Here is a 21,111-nt window from a genome sequence, read left to right on the forward strand (position 1 = left end):
TTTTGCTTAGCATTATACCCTCTAACTCCATCCATGTTGTTGCAAATGGCAAGATTTCATTCATTTTTATGGCTGAATAATATTCCATTATGTGTGTGTGTGTGTATGCATGTATACATGCATGTATACATACACACACACACACACACACACACACACACACACACACACACCCCACATCTTTGTTCATTCATCTATCAATGGACTTGGGCTGCTTCCATTATTTGGCTGTTGTAAATAATGCTGCAATAAACGTATGGGTACATATATCTTTCAAATTAGTGTTTTTGTATTCTTTGAGTAAATACCTAGTAGTGCAATTGCTGGATTATAGAGTAGTTTTATTTGTAATTTAGTGAGTGACCTCCATGTTTTGCCTGTGACTACCAGTTTGCATTCCCACCAGGAGTGCACTAGAGTTTCTTTTTCCCTACATCCTTGTCAACACTTATTGTTTCTTGTGCTCTTAGTTTTAGCCATTCTAACAGGCATGAGTTTATATCTCATTGTGGTTTTGATTTGCATTTCCCTGATGATGAGTGACATAGAGAATCTTTTCATGCATCTATGGGCCATTTGTATGTCCTGTTTGGAGAAATGTCTGTTCATGGCTTCTGCCCTTTGTTTTTTTTGTTTGTTTGCTTTTTGTTTTTGTTTTTGTGTTTGTTTTTTTAGAGAGAGAGAGTGGCAGAGAGGGGCAGAGAGAGAGGGAGAGAGAATCCAGATGCCCCTCTTCTGCCCATTTTTAAATTGAATTATTTATGGGACACGTGGGTGGCTCAGCTGATTAAGCACTCAACTCTTTGTTTTGGCTCAGGTCATGATCTCACAGTTCTGTGCTTGATAGCATGGAGGCTGCTTAGGCTTCTCTTTCTGTCCTTCTCTCTCTATCCCTCCCCCACTTGGGCTCTCCCTCTCAAAATAAATAAATAAACTTTAAATTGAATTATTTATTTATTTATTTATTGGCATTGAGTTGTGTAAGTTTATTATATATTTTGGACACTAACCCTTTATCAGTTATGCCATTTATGAATATCTTCTCCCAGTCAGTAGGTTGTCTTTTCGTTTGTTGATTGTTTCCTTTGCTGTGTAGAAGCTTTTATTTAGATGTAGTCCCAACAGTTTATTTTGGACATATCTAGAACAATGTTAAAATGTTGCTATGGCCACTATCAGATACATTACTGCCTGTGCTCTTTTGTAGGAGTTTTATGATTTCAGTCTCATGTTTGTCCTTAATCCATTTTGAGTTTATTTTTGTGTATGGTGTAAGAGGGTGGTCCAGTTTCCTTCTTTTGCATGTAGCTGTCCAGTTTTCCCAACAGCATTTGTTGAAGAGACTGTTTTTTTTTTTCTTATTACATATTCTTGCCTCCTTTGTCAAAGATTAATTGACAATATAATTGTGGATTTATTTCTGGGCTTCTATTCTGTTCTGTAGATCTCTGTGTCTGTATTTGTGCCAGTACCAGAGTGTTTTGATTGCTACAGCATTGTAGTATATCTTCAAATCTGAGATTGTGATACTTCCAGTTTTGTTCTTTTTCAAGATTGCTTTGGGTATTCAGGGTCTTCCATGGTTCCATACAAATTTTAGAATTATTCTTGTTTCTTGAAGAATGCTGTTGGTATTTTGATAGTAATTGCATTGAATCTGTAGATCGCTTTGGGTAGTATAGACATTTTGAAAGTATTTGTTCTTCCAATCCATGAGTATGGAATATATTTTCATTTGTTTGTGCTGTCTTCAATTTCTTTCATCAGTGTTTTATAGTTCTCAGAGTGCAGGTCTTTTATCTCCTTGGTGAAGTTTATTCCTAGGTATTTTATTATTTTGGGTGCAATTATAAATGAGATATTTTTCTTAATTTTTCTTTCATTATTAGCTTATGGAAATACAAGGAGTTTCTCTATATTGATTCTACATCCTGTGACCTTACTGAATTCATCAGTTCTAGTAGTTTTTTTTGTGGAGTCTTAGGGTTTTCTATATACAGTATCATGTTAACTGAAAATAGTGAAACTTTTACTTCTTCCTTACCAATTTTTATGTCTTTTGTTCCTTTCTGTTGTCTGATTTCTGTGGGTAGGACTTCCAGTGCAATGTTGAATAAAAAATGGTGAGAGTGGACTTTCTTGTCATGTTCTTGATCTTAGGGGAAAGGTGCTTAGTTTTTCACCATTGAGTATATATTAGCTGTGCATTTTTCATATATGGTCTATATTATGTTGAGGTTTGTTCCCTCAAAACCTACTTTGTTGAGAGTTTTTATCATGAAAGGATCTTAGGCTTTGTCAAATGCTTTTTCTGCATTATATTGAAATGATAATGGTTTTTCTTCTTTCTCTTGTTGATGTAATGTATCATGTTGACAGATTTATGAATATTGAACCATGCTTGAATCCCAGTAATAAATCCCACTAGATGATACTGAATGATTTTTTAAAATCTATTGTTGGATTTGGTTTGCTAATATTTTGTTGAGGATTCTTGCATCTATGTTCATCAGACATACTGGCCTGTAGTTTTCTCTTATTTTTATTTTTTTGTTGTTGCTGTTGTTTTGTTTTGTTTTTGTTTTTGGGTTTTTTTTTTGTTATTGTTGTTGTGTCTTTAGCTGGTTTGGGTATCAGGATAATGCTGGCCTCATAAAATGAATTTGGAAGCTTCACTTCCTCATCTGGTTTTTGAATAGTTTGAGAAGAATAGGTATTAACTCTTCTTGAAATGTTTGGTAGAATTCACCTGGGAAAGCGTCTGGTTCTGGACTTTTGTTTGTTGAGCGTTTTTTGATTGATGATTAAGTTTCATTGCTCATAATCAGTCTGTTCAAATTTTCTATTTCTTACGGATTCAGTTTTGGCAGGTTATGTTTCTAGAAATTGATCCATTTTTTCTAAGTTGTACAGTTTGTTGGCATATAATTTTTCACCATATTCTCTTAATCCTTTGTATTTCTGTGGTGTTGGTTTTATTTCTTCTCTTTCATTTCTGATATTGTCTATTTGAATTCTCTGTCTATTATTTTGTTTTATTTTTTTATTATTTTTATTTATTTATTTTTTTCATAGGTCTGGCTAAAGTTTTTTCAATTGTGTTGATCTTTTCAAAGAACTAGCTCCTGGTTTAATTGACCTGTTCTATTGCTTTTTGAGTTTCTATTTCATTTATTTCTGCTCTAATCTTTATTATTTCCTTATTTGTGCTGGTTTAGGGTTTTGTTTGTTTTGTTTTTTCCTCCTTTAGGTGTAAGGTTGGGTTGTTTATTTGAGATTTTTCTTGCTTCTTGAAGTAGGCTTATATGGCTATAAACTTCCTTCTTAGAATAACTTTGTTGCATTCCAAAGATTTTGGAGCATTGGGTTTTCATTTTCATTTGTCTCCATGTATTTTTTAATTTCTTCTTTGATTTCTTGGTTGATTCATTCATTGTTTAGTAACAAGTTATTTAACCTTCATGTATTTGTGTTCTTTCCAGATATTTCCTTGTGGTTGATTTCTAGTTTCATAGCTTTGTGATCAGAAAAATTACATGGGATAATTTCAATCTTTTGAATTTGCTGAGACTTGTTTTGTGGCACACTATATGATCTATTCTGGAGAATGTTCCACGTGCACTTTAAAAGAATGTGCATTTTGTTCTCTGAGGATGGAACATCCTGAATATATCTCTTAGGTCAATCTGGTCCAATGTGTCATTTAAAGCCACTGTGTCCTTGATGACTTTCTGTTTGGATGATTTACCCATTGGTGTAAGTGGGTTGTTAAAATACTCTACTAATATTTTATTACTATTGATTACTTCTTCTATGTTTGTTATTAGCTGCTTTATGTATTTGGGTGTCTCCATGTTGGGTGCACAAATATTTTAAATTGTTATGTCTTATTGTTGGATTGTCTCCTTTATGATTATATTGTGTCAAACTTCTTTGTTTCTTATTACAGTCTTTGTTTTAAAGTCTGTCTTGTTCATTATAAATATTGCTACCCTGGCTTTCTTTTCACTTCCATTTATATGATAAACGCTTTACCATCCCTTCACTTTCAAACTGCATTTCTCTTTAGGTCTGAAATGAGTCTCTTGTGGGCAGCATATAAATGGATCTAGTTTGTTTATCCATTTTATCATCATATGTCTTCTGATTGAAGTGTTTAGTACATTTACATTCAAGTAATTAATAGGTATGTACTTATTGCCATTTTGTTACTTGTTTTCTGTTTGTTTTTGTAGTTCTCTGTTCATTTTTTCTCTTGGTTTCTTCTCTCATGGTTTGCTGGCTCACTTTAGTGATAAACTTGGATTCTTTTCTCTTTATTCTTTGCATGTCTATTACCAATTTTTGGTTTGTGGTTACCATTAGATTTATATATGACATCTTATGCATATAGCAGTCTATATTAAGTTGATGGTCACTTAAGTTTGAACCCATTCTTTACTCCTCTCCCCACACCCACACATTTTAGGTATATGGTGTCATAATTTATATCCTTTTATTTTGTGAATTCCTTGACTTGCTTTTATATATATACTTTTTTTTAATGTTTATTTTTGAGAGAGAGAGAGAGAAAGACATAGTATGAGTGGGGGGTAGGCAGAGAGAGAGAGGGAGACATAGAATCCAAAGCAGGTTCCAGGCTCCGAGCTGTCAGCACAGAGCCTGATGCAGGGCTCAAACTCAGGAACTGTGAGATCATGACCTGAGCCAAAGTCGGATGCTTAACCAACTGAGCCACCCAGACTCCCCATATATATACTTTATTGTGCTTCCTACCTTCTTACTCTTACTTGAGATCTCTCCTTTATACTCAAAAAAATCCCCATTGACATTTCTTGTAGGGCTTGTTTAGTGGTAATTAATTCCTTTAACTTTTGTTTGTCTGGGAAACTATCTCTCCTTCTTTTCTGAATGACAGCTTTGCTGGAAAGAGTATTCTTGGTTGCAGGGTTTTTTGCTTTTAGCACTTTGAGTATATCATGCCACTGTATTCTGGCCTGCAATGTTTCTGTTGAAAAGTCAGCTAATAGCTTTATGGGGTTTCCTTTGTATGTGACTTTTCTGTTACTGCTTTTAAAATTCTCTCTTTATCACTACTTTTTGCCATTTTAATTACTGTTTGTCTTGGTATGGACCTCCTTGGGTTGATTTTATTGGGGACTCTCTGTGCCTTCTGGATTTCCTTCCCCAGCTTCAGGAAGTTTTCAACTATTATTTCTTCAAGTAAATTTTCTTCCCTCTTTTCTCTTTCTTCTCCTTCTGGGATCCCTATAGTGCAAATGTTACTACTGTTAATGGAATCACTGCATTCCCTAAGTCTATCTTTATTCATCCTTATTTTTTTCTCTCTCCTGTTTGGCTTTATTGTTTTCCATTACTCTGCCCTCCAGAATGCTGATTCATTCTTCTGTTTTCTCTAATCTATTCTTTATGTCATCTAGTATACTATTAATTTCAACTATTGAGTTCTACATATCTGGTTCTTTTTTGTTTTCTATCTCCTTATTGAGGGTCTCACTGAGGGCCTCAACTCCACTCTTTTCTCAAGTCATGAGTATCTTTATGACCATTACTTTAAATTTTCAATTAGACATGTTACTTATCTGCATTTCATTTAGCTATCTTGCTTGATTTTGTCCTGTTCTTTCACTTGGGATATATTCCTCTGTCTCCTTATTTTGTTTACCTCTCTGTATCTGTTTCTATGTGATAAGAAAGTCAGCTATGTCTCTTGCTCCTGAAAGTAGTGTCCTTATGAAGAAGAGGTCCTATAGTTCCCTGTCCCCTGTTCACCTGAACCTGGCACTAGGGGGTGTCTCCCATATGTGTTGTATGAACCCTACTGTTGTGGCTAAGCCACATTTCCCTTCAGTCCAGTAATCTGCAATGGCTCTCTTTGCCTGTTGTGGGCAGGGTTTAGTCCCTTTGTTATTAGTGGGCCAGTCTGGGGCTGACTTGGGCTTGAGTTGGGTCAGAGCAGATATTTGCCAGGGATGCAGTAGCACCAAACTTCAGGGTGCTTTCCCTGTTTTGTCCCTTGAGAAGCTTTCATTGGTGGACAGAGCCTGCAGTCAGACCCAATATCTTCCCCCAGCCCATTGCTGGGGACAGAGTCAGAATAGTTTGTGTGGTTATCTTCCCCCACTACAAAGTGACTTCTGTCATTTTGTAGTGGTGCTGGCTACTGTCAGCTTGCACACTGCCACACTTGTAGTACCACTTTGGATGGGCTCTGACCAAGGGCATTTGGAGGGGGCAGGACCATAGGAGAATGGCGAGAAGAGGCAGGGTGCACTCTACCAAGCTAGGTGGTGAGTGCTGACACTGCACTGGTTCTCACAGGTATCTGTGTGCCTAGGCTGGGGGATAGGGGAAGGCAATGCCATCTTCCAGCTCCTTTACTTATAGAGGAGCCTGCTAAGGCCCCTGCCCCTCCAGCATATGCTCTGAGATGAGTAAACAAGTCTCCCTCTAGTATACCCCAGACTTTTTTCAAAATGTTGTTTCTGTATCTCCGTGGGGCTGTTTGTTGTGCTGTCTCTTTATGGGTGGGGACTCAGTTTCCTCTCACCCTCCTGGCTATTCCAGAGCCAAGTAGGCTAATTTTTAAAATTCCAGGTTATAAACTATGTGATGGTAAGAACTTGTGAACTTTGGCCCCTCTGGTTTTCAAAGCCAAATGTTATGGGTATTCATGTTCCTTGTACAGGTTCTTTGTGCATGGGCTGCTTTGTGCAAGGGTCTTTTTCTCTACCTTCTCTGTGCCCATGACATCCCTGTCTCCTGCAGATAGTCCCATGGGTCTGTTTAGTTCCAGACTCATATCTTTTTCCATGTGGCCTCCTCTCTACATTTAGCCGTGGTGAGTCTATTCTGCCAATCTTTGGGTCCTTTTCTGGTGTGTGTGTGTGTGTGTGTGTGTGTACACTGATGAGGTGTTATATGCCTGTATCCATGGGATGAGATGAACTTTGGATCTCCCTGCCATCTTCTTCATAAGTCCAGTTCTTAAGAATAACTTTAAGGGTTTTTTTTTTTCTTCCTCAGTTTATTGTAGTCCTATGTTTAAAGGCAATGCTAGCTGCTGCATAAATCTCTATGCCTCAGTGGCTTAACAAAATAGAAATGTGCCTCAGTCACATAAACAAAATGGATATTTCTGATGGGTGGGTGTCTTCCCTACAAGGAGTGATACAGGGACCGTTTCCTTCCATCTTTGGGCTCTAATGTTTTCAAAACAGTTTCCACATTGCTGCAGAAGAGGAGGAGGAAGATATGGGAGGTTTTCCAGGCCAGTCCGGGAAAGTGGTGACCCTCTTTTCTTTTACATCTTACTTTCTAGAACTCTCTCACATGACCACTCTTAAATGCAAGGAAATGTGCAAATTTTCATCTAGCTCTCCTCTTAGTAAGGAGAAGAAATGGACTGGTGAATATCCCGCTGTCTGTCCACAACTTTTTTCCCTCATCTAAGAACAACTAGAACAGAACAAAGAAACAAAGAAAAAAAAAAAAAAACCTAGAAATAAAAACAGTAGTTCAGTCTTCAATGAAACAAGAAAATGACCAAATCATAAATCATAAATTTTATATCATATCTGATCAGTGACACTACAGAGACCAAAACTGGCAAGAATGCTAAGAATTGATCCATACTTTTAAGGTCTTAGATTGGGTCTCATGCTTTCCTGAAAGAAGTAGTCACAACAACCAAAAGCATAGAATCGAATGACAAAATATAGGGTCAAGAACAGGCATTGAAGAAAATGTCCCTGTAGAAACCCAGTTCATTCTGCCTGATAGCAAGAGACGAGCAGCTGCAGTAGATATTCATTAATAAACAATTTTTATTGCTAACCCTGCTTCCTTTAAGGAAACCACAGGAAATGAAGCAAATATTTTTTTGAAAGTAAAGTAATCATAAATAAATGGTAATGCAAACACATATGACAAGAATAGAGGAGTTTCTCGAAGAAAAAGAAGGGTTCAAATAGAGGAGTCTCACTTTTCTCAAACAAATTATAGGCAACATAATTGCTTTTTTTCTTTGTTTTTAGTGATTAATGATTATGTTTGGGGGAACATGGTAACAATCTCTGTGGGACATTTGCCTTAAAATATGTGTTTATTAAACACTAACCTCAACAGGATAATACATTTTCATTGATGCCTTCACATTTAAAAAGTGAGTAAAACTGATACATTGTTAATATTCTCAATTCATCACTTTATCAAAACTAACTCCTTTTCCTCTTTCACTTTTATTGAGATATATTTGACCCAGAGCACTGTGTAAGCTTAACGTGTATAGCATAATGACTTGATGTACATATGCTGTGAAATGATTGACACAAGTTAGTTCAAATCTGTCATCTCATACAGATTTTTTTTTTTTTTTTTTTTTTTTTTTTAGTTTTTCCTGGTGATGAGAACTCAGGATTACTCTCTTGGCAACTTTGAAATATATTATACGGCATGTTAGCTAAATAGTCATCATGTTGTACATGACATCCCTAGTACTTATTTATCTTATAATGAAATTTATACCTTTTCACCACTTTCATCCAAATACCCTCCCCGCCCCCACCTGTGGTAACCATAAATCTGATTTTTTTCTATGAGTTTAAAAATATTTCACATGTATGCAAGAGATCATACAGTATTTGTCTTTCTCTGACATATTTCACTTACTATAATATCCTCAAGTCTATTCATTTTGCTACAAATGATAGGATTTCCTTCTTTTTTATTTTTTAATTTTTTAATGTTTTTTTTTGAGAGAGAGAGAGCATAAGCAAAGGAGGCGCAGAGAGAGAGGGAGACACAGAATCCGAAGTAGGCTCCAGGTTCTGAGCTGTTAGCACAGAGCCTGATGCGAGTCTTGAACTTGCAGACTGTGAAATCATGACCTGAGCCAAAGTCTGACGCTTAATCAACTGAGCCACCCAGGTGTCCCAGGATTTCCTTCTTTTTTGAATGACTGAATGGTATCCCACCATGTACATATATCTATATAGATACTAATGTATCATATCACTTTTTCTCATTACTTTTTAGAAGGGAACTTTAACAGCAGGTTAAAAGTTTCTGGCAAGAGATTATACAACAACAGAAAAATATGAAAAATTAACTGGTAGGACTTAGCAAAGAAATGAAATACAATGGAATGGAATGAGATACAATTGAAGCATACAAGATAAAAACAGTTCTGATGTTAAAGTCACACTTAAAGTAACAAAAATAGAATCAACATGACTGAAAACACCATGGACATAGTAACAGATGAGATCCTGAAGATGAAGACAAAAGTAATGGGAGAGAAAAAAAATAATCCAAGTTATAGTATAAGAAAACTCTACTGAAATAATAACAGAGAGGAATCTGTAAATATTAAAGGCTAAGCCTGCCATCCAAAAAGTATTCATTGTGAATTCCTGAACTTAATGATTTTTTTAAAAAAAAAAAAGCTGTATAGGAATCCAAGCAGAAAAGGGAAATAATGCACAAGGAAGAAATGAGGTCATCCTCAGACTTCTTACACAGCCACATTCTCAGCCACAAGATAGGTACCGGTGTCTAAAAATTATGGGAGAAAGCATGACCCAGTAAATTCATACCTCAACTAATTTTATAAAGGCAACAGGAAGACATTCTCAAGCATGGCTGCAATCAGGAATTAAGACAACTGTGAAGATCTCTTGAAAAAAATGAGAAGATGATAAAATTCAACTTATCGAGAGATACATTAAAATTAAGAATTTGAAAAGATGTGGTTTAAAGACTGGTATTGTACTAATGTTGAATAATTAATGTATTCCTGTATTAGGTTTGCTGTAGTAATAAACAATATCTACATGTCAGGGGCTTAACCAAACAAGGCTTATTTTTTCCCATGTAATATGTCTTTGAAGGTCAGCATGAGCTTCATCTGTAGATAGGGAGCTGACAGAAGCTGCATCAGCTCTGAGCTGTACCATCTGGAACATGCATCCTAAGCAGTTGTTAAGGTGTGAGACAAGAGACAGGAATTGAACATAGTCTTGTCATTGCCTCAGCCCAGGATTGACATGTGTCACTTTGCTCATAGTTCTTGGACAGAAATAGTCAACAGCCCCCTGCAAGGAGGCTGGGAAATGGAGGCACAGCAATGAAATATTTGATGCCATTATAGTTTCTTCTACAGTTGGTGAGCACAGAATTTACTTAAAAATACATTTAAGAATCAATAACTAGGAATTATGGCAAGAGAACAGAATACAAATCTTGTAGAAATAACAAACAAAAGTGGAGAGATAGGGGAATGGAATTGGGGGAACGTGGAAATGTGCTAATATTTTTATCAGGATAAAATAATGTTTAAGGTTGGAACATATAAAACTATGAATAATTCCAATTATTTAATGTTGTCATATACATACTTTTTTTAACTTTAGAAATATTTTAGGAACCAATATCCTTAGCAATGAAAAAACATTTATCAGAATGTGAACATTTCCTTCAATGCCACTTGCTCCATTTTTGCTTTTAAATTCTAGGAAAATTAAGGATAATGTATTTATTTAAAATAATGTTTATCTTACCTCATTTAAAAATTATTTCTTTATATATGCTTATCCATTTCTCTTTCTTCGGAATATACCCCTAAGGAAAATGTTTGGTTTGATCTTCAAAGTTAACAATGCTTGTTTTCAGTTCATGGAATTTATTTTTTTTATATTAGTCCTTTTCAGTTTTATTTGGAATAAATTTTAAAAAATGAGAATGTATCATTTCTACTTCAGAATGTGAGGTCACCATTTTTGAGGAAATGTTAGTGTAGATTTCTAGTTTTTAACTTATAAATTTGAAAAGAGTGTACACACATATGTTGGGACATATATGTCTGTAGATACAGATATACATAGATATGGATAACAGAAACATAATAAATGTATAGGTTGTTTACAGAAGGATTTCTGGAGTATATAAGTAAAATATAGAACAGCAGCGACAATATGATCTATTTGGAGATTTTCATGTGTGTGTGTGTTTTATGTGCATATAGAGGCATTAAAGCTATTTGGCAGACTATCAAAATGTTGAATGATTCTCTCTGGGTGTTAAGGTTATACACAAATAGTATTTTTTTTCTCATTTGCCTTTCCTAATTTTACAAATTAGCATGAACTACTTGTGCAATTAAAATATTTTTTGAAAAAAAAAGTATCAATTTATATTCCTGGAGAGGTTGAGAAAAATATCTATGGTTTTTAAGAAGTGCTCGGTTTCCTACCTACTTTGTACATCAAAACTTGCAAAGGTAAATTAGGTAAGTTAACCTGGTTCCCTGGTGTTGTAAATAATTAATGCTTTTACACGGGTGAAGCAAAAAATTGCATAGCAAATAAAAGTATTAGAACTCTGCAGAAAGTTTCCATTTTCTTTATACTTTTCTTAATAGGAAATGTTTTAGTTGATATGAATGAGCAAGGAAATTTTCCCAGCTGTTCAGTACCAAAAATTTCTGTGAAATCTCATCAGGCCAACCTATTTGTTCTCCTTTTCATTTCTATTGCACTGTGGTTTGCATTATTATTTACCAACTACATTACAGTTTGCTTCTCTCTTCAACTATGTCCAGCTTTTTTTCACGTGAGGATTTCTTTTTTTCTCAGATGCTAGTAATTCATTCATCCAATTTCTGTGTGAAGGATGTATAGCTACATAGCAATCTCAAAGCCGAGGGAGAATGTCAAAGGTGTTTCTTAATCTGTTTTACAAATGATTATAACAGCTGAGAAATAAGTCAAGGACAGGAAATCACCTTCTTCAACTAAGAATTTATTGTCCATTTAGGTCTAAGAAAAATCTTAGCCCGGTGGGGATGGTTACATTTTCTTTTATTTTATGGTTAGAAGATTTAGAAGAGACACGCAAAAGACAAGTGTTGAGAGTATTGTATGAACATTTCCAGTTTAGACAGCTGGGGTTTTTAGAGGAATACTACTATAGGAAGACGGAAATAGCCAGATAAATTCTATTTGGAATTTGTGGGTTTTTTTTCTCTTGAAAGGCTTTATTATTTAATGATTTAAGATGGTATTATGTGGTATTAGATAGAGCCTTTACTTTCCACACATGAGACAAGAAGCAATAATACAGAAATGCATCATAGATATGGGAAAGAAACTTTTATTTTTATAAGATTGCTTTTTATGGATGAAAAGTATTCTTGGAATATGACATATATTTAAATATAAACATATGTAAATTGTCTGTCTTTTAAAATTCCAAAAATTGGTAATTTTATGAACTCTAGGCTAAGAGGGGTTTTGTTTGTTTGTTTGTTTGTTTGTTTCGTTTTTTTGTTTTTTGTTTGTTGTTTTTCCCACAAAAGGAAATGGGATTTGTGTGTTTCCCTTCAAATCCTCTCAACCCTACTTTGGCTCCAGCCATTGCTGCCCTAACTAGTTCTACACCTGCTTTGACCAGCTTTGCACAGGTGTAACATGGCAAAATCTTTCTTGGACCTACACAATGCATCTACCTATCACCTGCCCCAGGGCTTCTCCAATAAAGTGATATGGGATACCTGGAGGAATTCATCTGGCACTCAGGCATATACAACAGGATGCTAATGTCCAATGGTCACCCTTGATGAGTAGAAGATAGAATCCAAAGGGTAAATGTGTTTGCCTTCATTCTCTCAAAGGACAGTTCAGAGACTTATCAAATAATGCTTCGCAAAGGGTCTGATTGGCTCCTTGCAGTGGTGTCGAGTAAAATTGGCATATTGTCCTTTCCTTTTCACTTGCCCTTTTCCTTATTCTTCCCCTCTGAGGCCACTTTCCAACTAAAGTATCTACATTCAAAACTTTGGCTCAGGCTGTGTATTTGAAGAAACCCAGATTAAAACAGAGATACCAAAAGCAGTCCCAGAAAGCTATCAGGATGGGATTTTGGAACTGGCAATAAGGACCAATTGCTGACTGTAAGAGATATGGGCCTAACCTCTTAGGAGTTTTTCACATATTTGATGATAATTCTTTTAAAAAACTCACAATATTACTAATAAATTATATAACAATGATATAAATTTCTAGTCTATCAATAATAAAAATGTATCCACTATGCTAGAACAAAATACTGAAATAGCTTTCTATTTTGTCTGTAGAAAAGTTTACAGAATTATCACGTGAAGAAGCAATCCAAAAATATGCTGCCATAAAAAGTAAGATTAGGGGCGCCTGGGTGGCTCAGTCGGTTAAGCATCGGACTTCGGCTCAGGTCATGATCTCACGGTCAGTGAGTTCGAGCCCCGCGTCGGGCTCTGTGCTGACAGATCAGAGCCTGGAGCCTGTTTCAGATTCTGTGTCTCCCTCTCTCTCTGACCCTCCCCCGTTCATGCTCTGTCTCTCTCTGTCTCAAAAATAAATAAACATTAAAAAAAAAATTTTTTTTAAAGTAAGATTAATAGTAAGATTATAGAGGTGTGGTTGGGCATAAATATTGTAGGGTTTTTTTCTGGTGTTTTGTGACACTATTTCAGGAGTTGATAAGTGCACTGAGCTGGTCTAATTTGAATCTCAGATCTTATGATAGTGATAGGTCATTTTTGTTGGATTCAAAGATGGAAGAATATTGCCCTTGCTACTGTTTTGCAACCATATGGAGGTTAAATAATGGAGCCAATACTGAACAGGTAATGCCTGAAAATTAAGAGATGATTTCAATCCTGGAATAAACCATATCTGAAACTACTGTTCCATAGCATGAGGCAATAAATTTTCCTTTTTTTAAAACAAGTTTGAGTTGGGTTTTCCATTACTCACATCAGAAAGCAAAGATAACAGGCATCGCTGTCCTCTTGAATACAATGGAAGGCAAAGCCTCTGGCTTTCTGATATAAAAACCTTATCTAATAATTTCCAGTGTTATTTCAAACATGGTCCATAAGATCCTGAATAAATCTTACTTATTCTTCCTTTCTTAGCTTTCTCATCATTGCCTCAGGGAAAACTTTTCTGGTCTCCCTGATTTGCATTCTCATAGCAACCTGTATTGCCTTTTCATATTTAGATAGTGAGAGAGAGAGGCAGAGTGAGAGGGAGAGAGAAAGAGAGAGAGAGAGAGAGGGAGAGAGAATTCATTTTTCAGTGTCTTTCCCACAAGACTTTAGGCTCTATGAGTCAGTCTCAATGTCTACTTTCATTTTCAAAGTTACATCTCTAGCACCGAGCCCAATGTCTAGTACGGAAAGAATATTACTTAACGGAGAAAATAGTGTCTGATGGAATGATGGAATGATTGAACTCATATAAACATGAAAAGCTAAAATCTTACAATTGCTCTGTCTATAAGTACATGACTACATACATATTTATATACATTTACATATATATGTGTGTATATATTTGTGTATGTATGTGTATACATATATATGTATGTATATATATGTGTGTGCATGTTCACACACACACATATATGAGAATGTAGAGGGCAGATTTAGATAGGACTGAATCCCATGTAACAGCCACAGGGCTTAAGATCCCTTCTAAACCCATTTAATCTTAGAATGGAGTAGTTAGTGGAACAGATGGCAGAAAAGGGGGAATGTATGCTCTGAATGCAATCAGCCAATATTTATTTTATTTTATGTTGAATTATTTTGTTTCTATACAAATTACATAAGAAAATGCTTATACTAGGTTTGTATAATATGCATGATGAAGATAGCTAAACATTTTTTTTTTAATTTTTTTTTCAACGTTTTTTATTTATTTTTGGGACAGAGAGAGACAGAGCATGAACAGGGGAGGGGCAGAGAGAGAGGGAGACACAGAATCGGAAACAGGGTCCAGGCTCCAAGCCATCAGCCCAGAGCCTGACGCGGGGCTCGAACTCACAGACCGCGAGATCGTGACCTGGCTGAAGTCGGACGCTTAACCGACTGCGCCACCCAGGCGCCCCTAAGATAGCTAAACATTTGAGGTAAGAATAAGTCACTAAAGTTCGGTTCGTAAAGAATTCAGAATGACATAGAAGTGATCTCTTGGGTGATTCGTGGATAGCATAGGATAGAGTTCCATAGAAAAAAGAGATTAACTGCCTATAATGATAAACTGATTACAACCCAGAGAAGTGAGAACCCACCCCATCTCTCTGGTAGCTGAGTAAAATTCCTGTGATTCTCCAGAATTGCCTTTCTCCCAAAAAATTTCTATCCTAATGAAGCCACAGGAGTTAGGACATTTACTCTGAACCTGGAAATAAGACAAAAGAGAGTACAGCATACTTTTTCAATGACATACTCACACATTTTGTTAACAGATCCTCCCTTGGATTATTTGATTCTTTTGGAGTGTGTAACTGTGAAGCTACATGTTACTTGGAGACTTTTTTCCCTACAGAAAAGATCACCCCAAAGGTCATGGTCTCATTGTCCTTTTGGAACTGAACAAGCTTTGAGTCTTACCTAAACAACCAATGTTCATATTTTTAAATATCTATATAACTGGTTCCTCAAATGTTCTCTGAACCAGCTTTACTATCCTACTAGCCATATAATACATGAGTTAGCAATCAGTTGTACATCCTTTGTATAAAAGACATGTCTTAACTTTTTGAAAATTATCCATTGACAGAATCTATGCTCATTCATGTTTATGTAGCCTGACAGTTTTGAGAAATACTTAAGCTGTCAATACAGCCATTTTGGAATTCTCTCTTTTTTTTTTTAAAGATTTTTTTTTTTTTTCCAACGTTTATTTATTTTTGGGACAGAGAGAGACAGAGCATGAACGGGGGAGGGGCAGAGAGAGAGGGAGACACAGAATCGGAAACAGGCTCCAGGCTCTGAGCCATCAGCCCAGAGCCCGACGCGGGGCTTGAACTCACGGACCGCGAGATCGTGACCTGGCTGAAGTCGGACGCTTAACGACTGCGCCACCCAGGCGCCCCTGGAATTCTCTTTACTTCCATTGACTACATGAGAAAATGTTTGTTTTGGTTTTTTAAATCCACTAGAGCCATTTTTTTTTTCTTTACAATAAGTGAACTTTATAAACTGGTTCTTCCATATAACAGAGCTGCTCTCTTTTCACTGAGACTGGTTAAACTTTGCAAGCAGTGCCCACACATTCCACCCTTACATAATAGAGTTTGACGCATCATATGATCCTAATGGCCCTCAGGCGCAAGCTGTAGGTGTTGGCAACTTCAAGTGTTTGGATACTTTCAGTCTCTCATTCCCCCACTTTGGTATTCTTTTTCAACTTGTGTAAGATCAGAAACCAGTAGGCAGCTCAAGGAAATGACTTAGTAAGTGTTTGGAACCACTTATTTCTAGAAATGAGGAAAGCAGTGCGAGATGTGATGGGGCGCCAACAGGGGTGAATTGTTACTGTGGTGGGAGGCCCAAGGGGGTGGTATTAACAATGTCTTCTAAAGCCATCGTTTTGGCACCTCTGTCCCTATGAAGCCAGTGTACCATCTGGCAGTCAGGCATGGTGCCATTTTAACAGATGGGACCAAGTATAGGAGGCTCAGAGATCATGTATTACTACCAGCCATGGTACTGGACAGAGTTTTCAGTAGATATACTCAACCAACATTTTTTTCACCTATCTTCTAGTTCCTCAGTGAAAGGAGATGCTATTTCTATTCCTTCTTTTAAGAGAAGAAAAGACAAGAAATGGTTTTCTCCTAGGAGTCTGGTGCTATCAGAGTATGAGTTGGTGCCAAATCTTACACATGCTACATTATTCACACAGCTTTAGCAAAATGACTCTTTTTTTTTTTTTTTTAATATTTCCCTTTCAAAACAGTTTACAACAGCCTAGTTTTTAGCCTCATAATTTGGTGCTTGTATGGAATCTTTTGGATGTGATTTAGACGCAAAAAAGATTGAGTCACGTTTCCCCTTTTGATGTCCTAGAAAGACTTGAATTGAGAGAGTAAACGCTATCCATCAGTCATTGTCCCCTTGGAAAAGTTTTAGTGGGCACTTGGTTTAGACATAATAATATTATAATTCAAAGGAGTAAATGATAAAATTATTGCCCTCAAGAAATTTGTCTGTTTGTTGGGGAGATAAAACACATATGTAAAATGACAACATTTCTTTTTTTCATCATAAAAGTAATTAATAATTGGAATAGAGCGTTTGGAAAATACAGACATATGGAAGAAAAGCAAAAATCATTCATAGCCTGCCTTATCACACAGAAACAATTCTTGCTATGCTTTGGGACACTCATACCCAGTGTTTTTTTTTTTTTTCTTTTCCTTTTTCAATGCATATTTTTTATTTGGTTTATATATTTATGGTCATATTGTATATATCCAGCTTTTGATACTGCTCTTTCTTAATATGCTTTATCATATATGCTTAATAATCTTAATTAATGTTATAATAAGTACTTTATAAATATCATTTTTAAAGATTGTATAATATATCAAGTGAATGTACTAGAGTTTTTATTACAATTTCTCTCTTTGGGGGCCTTGTAATTGTTTCCAATTTTTTCAGTTAATAGATATAGGACTTCAATAAACATCTTTATAAATAAACTTGTTTCTGCTTTTAGGATTATATTCTTTGAAAACATTCCAGAAGTAGACTTTCTGAATCAAAGGGAATAAATATTTATTAATGATTTGCCACATATGATCAGTATACATTGTTTAATAGTTATTGAATATACAGTTTGTTTTAGGCATTATACGAGGTATTTGTGTTCACAGATCTTTCCTTAACATTCATAACCACTCTCCTCAGTAGATATTTTAATTCCAGTTTAATTGACAAACCACTAAGATATATGTGTCATAGCACCAGTCATGAGTACAGATTCAAGGAATGAGAAGTTTGTCTTTTGCCTCTTAATCCAATTCTTACTCCACCACACTACATGATTCCTTTAGATTGAAGATGTTCAAAGAAGAGTGAGCTTATTTTTCACCTACTTCAAAAATCATCAGAACAGTTTAACTATGGACGAGCATGGACTTCCAGCAGATTCCTATGTCTGTGTGTGAAATCTGAGATCTTCTGCCTCCCTAAAGGTATCTCTCTCCAGTTTTCTAAAACCTATCCTTTGACCAGGAATAATCCTGACAGAGGGAGGGAAGAATTATGTGTGGAAACAAATAATTTGCTGTTTGGGGAGCTCACTTTGATTAATCTTTCTATTTTGCCATCTGGTGGTTTTGAAACAAACACAAGTGTGGGAAATCTACAATGATGTGAATTTTGAATATTTCAACTCAAGTCTGAGTTTATTTTCTATATTTCAGGTTTTTAAAGAAAACACTTCAGAGGGATATATTTTATCTATTAGTTTCATTATTTGTCATATTTTAATGTGTTTTATGTGTACATGGCCATTTTCCCACCTCACTGTAAGTTCCTTGAAGTTAAGAATTAGATCTCATATACAATTTTTTATAAGAATCTCTAAAAACTGCTCATAAGATGGCATGAATTATTTATAAGTTATAAATTATCTTTCTCTGGACAGAAAGGCAGATAAATGTTGTTCTACTAGTCTCCTTTTTAAAGTGTTCAGAATAAAAAACAATTATTCTTGTCATGTTTGTAGGTAGTCCTAAAAAAAATCAGAATGCAGAAATATTCGAATATATTTTCAAAATAAAGAAGCATTACAGATAATATTTATTTGTAGTAATTTATAATTTTTCTATCTCATGGGATTTATATTGCCCTTGGACATCTCATAGCATTAGTCTGGTGTTTTGATAACACTCAGAGGGCCAGCTGTCATGAGTTTACTGCGTTATTTTGTTTGGAGCCATTTTATGTAATTTATGATTTATTTCACAGACCAATCTGTTGAAAAGCATTATTGGTGTAGAATATTACAGTACCAAAACCCACCATAGTAAAAGATAATTCTGCAAATAAACTATTTAGATCTTTTGTCTCAATTATAGAAATTATATGAACTAAGAAATATGTAGGTATGTATTGATGGATCAGAAATTCCATTGGAAATAAAATGAAATAAAAAATTATTCATTTCTCAAGTGGGATAAATTTATACTGGTCATTACTCTTCCGTGACAAAAATAGCCACAAGCTTCAATTTTTAATGGGCTTGACAGAATAGCTCCCTATCCTACTAATTTTTTAAAAAATTAACCAAAAATATAATTTTCCTACTGAGAGAGAAGATTTTTGCTCACATTCTTGTAACTGAAAGTAAAATTTGGGATATAGATTTTGTTCTAAATGATTCATGATCTGAAAAAAGAAGAAAACACAATAGGGTTTTCTTCAAGAAGAGACGAAGAAGCTAAGTGCTAGTAAAGAAGGACATGTACACATACATTAATACACTGCCTCTCCATCAATGTCACATTTGTTCTTGATTGTACACCAAGTATCACTGATGAGTGCAGAGAAGTCAAGCAAAATACTTGTTCAAACTGTAGTGCATCTTCTTTGTTACAATCCACTTGTCTAGTACCTATTCATATGTGCCTAATATATGGATTTATTTAATAACATTTGTAAATGTTGTTGTTGCATTCATTTAATAAATTTAATTTATTACATTAATTTATTTAATTAAATGAATTTAATTTATTGAATTAATTTAATGAGTTTCAGAAATTTAATTAATTTAATTAATTCATGTATACCTAATATAAGGATTTATTTAATAACATTTATAAATGCTATTGTTGCATGCTTATAATCTGATAAGATAATCTTTTTAGTGTATTGTTGCATGTGGTTTGCTAATATTTTCTTGAGGACTTTGCGTCTATATTCATCAGGGGTATTGGCCTGCAGTTTTCTTTTTTTGTGGTGTCTATCTGGTTTTGATATCAAGGTAATGCTGGCCTCATAGAATGGATTTGGAAGCTTTCCTTTCTCTTCTATTTTTTAAATAGTTTGAGAAGAATAGGTATTAACTCTTCCTTAAAAGTCTGGTAGAATTAAGTCATGAATTCATCTAGTCCTGGACTTTTAGATTGGTAGTTTATTTTTATTTTTTTAATTAATGTTTATTTATTTTTGAGAGAGAGAGGCAGAGTGTGAACACAGGAGGGACAGAGAAAGAGGGAGACAGAATCCAAAGCAGGCTAGCACAGAGGCTGACGCAGGGCTCAAACTGATGAACCGTAAGATCTTGACCTGTGTCAAAGTCGGATGCTTAACCGACTGAGCCACCCAGATGCCCCTATTTTGGTAGTTTTTGATTACCAATTCAATTTCATTACTTGTAATCATTCTGTTTAGATTTTCTATTTCTTCCTGGTTCATTTTGGAAGATTGTATGTTTTTAGGAACTTATCCATTTCTTCTAAGTTGTCCAGTTTGTTGGCATATAATTTTTCAAAGTATTCTACTATAATCCTTTGTATTTTTGTGGTATCAGTTATTTCTCGTCTGTCATTTCTAATTTTATTTTTATGTGTCTTTTCTGTTTTTCTTTTGATGAGTCTAGATCAGGATTTGTCAATTTTATTTTATTTTTTAATTTTTTTTAACGTTTATTTTTTTATTTTTGAGACAGAGAGAGACAGAGCATGAATAGGGGAGGAGCAGAGAGAGAGGGAGACACAGAATCTGAAACAGGCTCCAGGCTCTGAGCTGTCAGCACAGAGCCCGACTCGGGGCTCGAACTCACAGACCGTGAGATCATGACCTGAGCCGAAGTCGGACGCTTAACCGACCAAGCCACCCAGGCGCCCCAGGATTTGTCAATTTTATATTTTCAAAGAACCGGCTCTTGGTTTCATTAATTTTTTTTAATTTAATTTTTTTTTTTTTTAGTCTCTATGCCATTTATTACTGCTCTGATCTTTATTATTTCCTTTCTTATGCTCACCTTGTGCTTTGTTTGTTCTTCTTTTTCTAGTTCTTTTAGGCATAAGGTTAGATTAGTTATTGGAGTTTTTTCTTGTTTTTTGAAGTAGACCTTTATTGGTATATACTTTCCTCTTAGAACTATTTTTGCTATGTCCCAGAGATTTTAGACCATGGTGTTTTCATTTTCATTTGTCCCCATGTATTTTTCGATGTCTTCTTTACTTGCTTCACTGACCCATTGGTTATTTAGTATTGTGTTGTTTAGTCTTCATGTGTCTGTTTTTTCCTGT

General features: G+C 35.2%; 1 long non-coding RNA gene across 2 annotated transcripts in view; it reads left to right on the plus strand.

Moving 5' to 3' along the window:
- The window catches only part of LOC147578470 (uncharacterized), a 341,836-nt gene extending 323,371 nt beyond the window's left edge, over positions 1–18,465 (plus strand). For both annotated transcript variants that reach the window (XR_015254291.1, XR_015254290.1), the window contains exon 5: positions 17,905–18,465. This is a non-coding gene — a long non-coding RNA (uncharacterized LOC147578470). The remainder of the gene's footprint in view (positions 1–17,904) is intronic.
- The last annotated feature ends 2,646 nt before the right edge of the window (positions 18,466–21,111 follow it).

Source organism: Puma concolor, chromosome C1 (assembly GCF_028749965.1).
Source record: "Puma concolor isolate L17-30 chromosome C1, mPumCon1.1.hap2, whole genome shotgun sequence".
Taxonomy (NCBI): domain Eukaryota; kingdom Metazoa; phylum Chordata; class Mammalia; order Carnivora; family Felidae; genus Puma; species Puma concolor.